The following is a 5,292-nucleotide window of genomic DNA, read 5'->3' as shown; positions in this document are numbered from 1 at the left end:
TTCTTTCACCTTTATCAGTTTTGCTATATGTATTTTGAGATTCTGATGTTAGGTGCATATACATTTAAGATTGTTATGTTTTCTTGGTGAATTGATCTTTTAATCATTATGGAACGTCCCTTTTGAACCTAATTCTTTATTCTAACGTCTTTTTTGTCAAATATTAACATAGCCACTGAGGTTTTCTTTTGATTAGTGTTTACATGGTATATTTTTCCATATTTTTACTTTTAACCTATAAACATCATTATATTTTAAGTAGGTTTCTCATACAGAGCATTTATTTTCTGCATTTTAAAATCCATTCTGACAATCTGTCTTTAAACTGGTATTTTTAGTCCACTTATATTTAACAAAATTGTTGATATTGTCAAAATTGGGCCTACAAATTTCTTTCTAAAAAGTTTCTCTAATTTTCCCTTTAACATCTGTTGGACTTGATGTACCAATTTCTTAATTGTTTCTTGTTTTTTCTCTATTTTTCACTCCTCTGTTTGCCCTTTGCTTTCTATTTTGGTGCTTCCTATTTTTTAGCATTCCATTTAAATCTAGCTCTTGCATTTTGAACACATATCTTTGTATATATTTTCTGGTGGTTTCTCTAAGGACCGAGACATAGACATAAATATAGATATAGATAGGCACATGCAAATTAAATACATATGCACACATATTTTTACAGTATACTTGGAATTAATATTTTACTACTTCATTTGGAAGATATAGAAATGTAACCACCACATAAGCTCTTTTTAGCTTCCCCATTTTACGTTGCAATTGTCATCTAGATTACATCAACATACATTGCAAACCTCACCAGTTGATGTAATTTTATCTGCTTTCAATTATCATTTAAAATAACTTAAGAAGAGAAAAATATTGTATCATATTTACCTAGTCGTTTATCATTTCTGTTGCTCTTTATTCAGAAAGTTCCAAGTTTCCCTCTGGTATTATTTCTCTTTTACCCGAAGAACTTCTTGCAGAGCAAGTCTGTTGGTGATAGATCTTCATACATCTTTTTTTTCTTCTGAGAATATCTTACTTTTCATTTTATTTCTCATGGGCATGTTCATGGACATAGAATTCTGGTTGACAGCTCTTTTATTTCAGCATTTGAAAATGTTTTATTGAATTATGTCTTCCATTATTTCTGATGAGAAATCTACTCCAATTCAGATCACTGGCCTGCCAATTGTTTTGTGTTGTTTTTACCTCTGGCGGCTTTCAGGTTATTGTATTTGTCTTTATTTTTCAGCAACTTTATTATCCTGTATCTAGGCAGACATATTTATTTGAATTTATCCTATTGGGATTCAATGGACTTGAATCTTATTGAATTTATATATTTTTCCAATATTGGAAAATTTTTAACCATTATTTCTTCAAAACTTTCATGTGCCTCATAGTCTTTCTTCTCCTTCTGAAACCTTGATGATATCATTATTAGATCTTTTGGTACTGTCAGCAGTCCTAAAGTCTCTGTTCTTTTTCTAAAATTTTGCATTTACTGTTTTTAGATTGAATAATTTTTATTAATCTGTCTTCAGATTTAATGACCTGTTTTCCCTTGTCTCCATTCTACCATTGAGTACATTCAGTGTATTTTTTATTTTGGTTATTGTATTTTTTTCATCCTAAAATTTTCATTTGGCTTGTTCTAATGTGTTTTATTTCCCCTCATGCAGCTTTTAATCTTTCCATTTATTTTAATAGTGATCATGCTCACTTTTTGGAGCATGGTTAAAACAGCTTCTTTGTCCGATCATTCTAGCATTTGTGTTACCTCAGGTTAGCATCTGTTGAATGTCCTTTCCCTTGCAAATCATTGAAATTTTCCTGGGCCTTCATATATTGAGTAATTTCAGGCTGTAATTCCTAGACATATTGAATATTATGTTGTGAGGCACTTGGTTTTAAGTCATGGAAATTATTGATGCTAATTTTTTAAAGGAAGCAATTGATTAAGATGAATTTAGATTGCACAAGTTCCAGCTGGCTCAAATGCCAATTTAGTTTTCAGCGACTTTGAAGGGCTATTTGAATCTTCCTGCTTGTGTGCCACCCAGTAACCAGTATTAGACCTGCACAGTGGTCTACTTTATAGATGATTTCTCAAAGCTTTTGCTATATTGTTTATGTTCAAATATATGCATGTGAAGGTTGAGGGTAAGCCTGGGAGTTTATAAATAATATTTTGGGATTGATTTCCACAGCTTCCTCAGTGGAATAATTTTCCTGAACTTTCTAGCTTCGAAGATTTTCCTTTCTCATCTTCTGCCAAGAAAACTGATTTGAATTGTCTACTCTGCTGTTTATATTTTGTTATTTGTTCTGCCAACCAGTTCAAATGGTGAGAGAACTGAGAAAGGGGAAAGAAAAGCAATGAGGATTTCCCCTGTGGTCTTGGCTCAGAGTTTTGGGCGTCTGTTCTACAAGTGTTGCCACCAGTCTGCCATTGGCTCTGCTATTACTGCTACAGCTGCTACAGTGGGTTTGCCTTGGGGCTGAGAAAGGAGAGGGCGGAAAAAAAATAAACAAAACAAGCAACAAAACTACAAAATTCAAGGGAATCTTGACACTCTCTTTGTTCTTTAAGGGCCCAATTTCCTGCTCCTTCAACCAGAAAGAGAGGGCCTCTCTAAGAGCTCTTTCTGTCTGTACCTCATGTGTACTTCCGGGTTTGAGGATTTAAAGATACTGCCAGTTCAGTGGTACTTGCAGTTCACCACACTGCCTGCTAGCATTTGTTTTCCAGAGTCCTCAGATCAATGTTGCACGCATATTGCCCAGTATTCTCAGTTAACTTCAGTGAGAGGGGCAGAGAGAGGAGTGTTACTTTACCTTATATGTAACTGAAATTCTTATTTCTTTAAGGATACATTTATTTATATGTAAGTCTTTCTTAATAAGCTGCTAAACTGTGAATTTATGTGGATGTGTATTTTTCTGTTTATTCTTAGCACTTAGCATAATGTTTGAAACAAAATATGTGCTTTAAAAAGTTCAAATTAAATTTCTTTCCAACTTTTCTATGCTGAATGTATACAGGTTTTCAGTTGTTCTTAATATCGTATCTTTTAAATTGTTTTACTATTTTTAAAATTTATTTTATTTTATTTTTTTATTATACTTTAAGTTCTGGGGTACATGTGCACAATGTGCAGGTTTGTTACATATGTATACATGTGCCATGTTGGTGTGCTGCACCCATTAACTCGTCATTTACATTAGGTATATCTCCTAATGCTATCCCTCCCCCTTGCCCCCTCCCCACAATATGACCCAGTGTGTGATGCTCCCCTTCCTGTGTCCAAGTGACCTCGTTGTTCAATTCCCACCTATGAGTGAGAACATGTGGTATTTGGTTTTCTATTCTTGCAATAGTTTGCTGAGAATGATGGTTTCCAGCTGCATCCATGTCCCCACAAAGGACATGAACTCATCCTTTTTTATGGCTGCATAGTATTCCATGGTGTATATGTGCCACATTTTCTTAATCAAGTCTGTCACTGATGGACATTTGGGTTGATTCCAAGTCTTTGCTATTGTGAATAGTGCTGCAATAAACATACGTGTGCATGTCTTTATAGCAGCATGACTTATAATCCTTTGGGTGTATCCCCATTAATGGGATGGCTGGGTCAAATGGTATTTCTAGTTCTAGATCCTTGAGGAATCGCCACACTGTTTTCCACAATGGTTGAACTAGTTTACAGTCCCACCAACTGTGCAAAAGTGTTCCTATTTCTCCACATCCTCTCCAGCACCTGTTGTTTCCTGACTTTTTAATGATTGCCATTCTAACTGGTGTGAGATAGTATCTCATTGTGGTTTTGATTTGCATTTCTCTGATGGCCAGTGATGATGAGTATTTTTTCATGTGTCTGTTGGCTGTATGAATGTCTTCTTTTGAGAAGTGTCTGCTCATATCCTTTGCCCACTTTATGATGGGGTTTTTTTTTTCTTGTAAATTTGATTGAGTTCTTTATAGGTTCTGGATATTAGCCCTTTGTCAGATGAGTAGATTGCAAAAATTTTCTCCCATAGGTTGCCTGTTCACTCTGATGGTAGTTTCTTTTGCTGTGCAGAAGCTCTTTAGTTTAATTAGATCCCATTTGTCAATTCTGGCTTTTGTTGCCATTGCTTTTGGTGTTTTAGACATGAAGTCCTTGCCCATGCCTATGTCCTGAATGGTATTACCTAGGTTTTCTTCTAGGGTTTTTATGGTTTAGGGTCTTACCATGTCACACAGGCTGGTCTTGAACTCTTGGCCTCAAGTGATCTTCTTGCCTCAGCCTCCCAAACTGCTGGGATTACAGACATGAGCCACTGTCCCTGGCCTCAATACCATATCTTTAGGGAATGGTTGTTTTATCATACTGCTCTTACTAAAACAAATTGTGACCCAAATGCCCAAATGGACCACCCCAGGCACCTTACTTTTCCCTGAGAGTACTTTAAGCAGAGAACAAAATTTCTCCATTCACCGTCCTCTAGATTTGTAGGAAATGCAAAAGTGCTCTCAATTTACTCGTGCTTTCTGTACCAGGCAATAAAATATGTCCTTCAATGCAAAGTGGTCTAAATACGTGTATAGATGGAATTTTTCAAAAGCATCTCTGCATTTTCAAAGATGAAAAGAAATAACTGTAAAGTGTGAGTCATATGTTAACTCATGCATTAGTGAAAGTTAGAAAGAAGCCAAACTAATAAAATAAAAATAATATGATCATTAAAAGAAGCAATGAAAAGTAGCATCTTACGTGGGAATTTTGCAAGGATAGGACTGGTGTAAAGACACCCACTTCCAGCCACTTTGCCTTTCATTTTGGAGAACATTAAGGAGGACTTAGTGGAAGAATAATGGGAAAGTTATTTTCTCTGTTTTCTTTTTCCCTAGTACCTCCTCCTCCAATAGAAGTAAATAAATAAAAGAGACTCAATTATTGGCTAGCCTATCAGCTGTGTGCATTGAGTTTGCGTATATACTGTAAAATAAACACTAAAACCTTTGTAGCTGTTTACAAGTCTGGTGGCCAAACTTCAGGAAACTAATTATTTAAATGCTTAGGTAGCAGGATATGGAGTATTTAGGGTTTTTATTTTTCCCTTTTTTGCTTCTGGCTGTGATTTGTGATGTGAGAATGAGGAGGCTTTTCTTTTTTTTCTTTTTTTTTTCCCAATTTTTTTATGACTTTGTCTTCCCAGCAAGATATTGAATGAACCGAATGCAGGGACCCAGGACGCCTCATTACCAGGAGTATTAAAAAGCCCTGCAGAATTGTTACT

This window comes from Papio anubis, chromosome 2 (genome assembly GCF_008728515.1).
Source record: "Papio anubis isolate 15944 chromosome 2, Panubis1.0, whole genome shotgun sequence".
NCBI classification, from domain to species: domain Eukaryota; kingdom Metazoa; phylum Chordata; class Mammalia; order Primates; family Cercopithecidae; genus Papio; species Papio anubis.
This window is presented reverse-complemented; position numbering follows the sequence as displayed.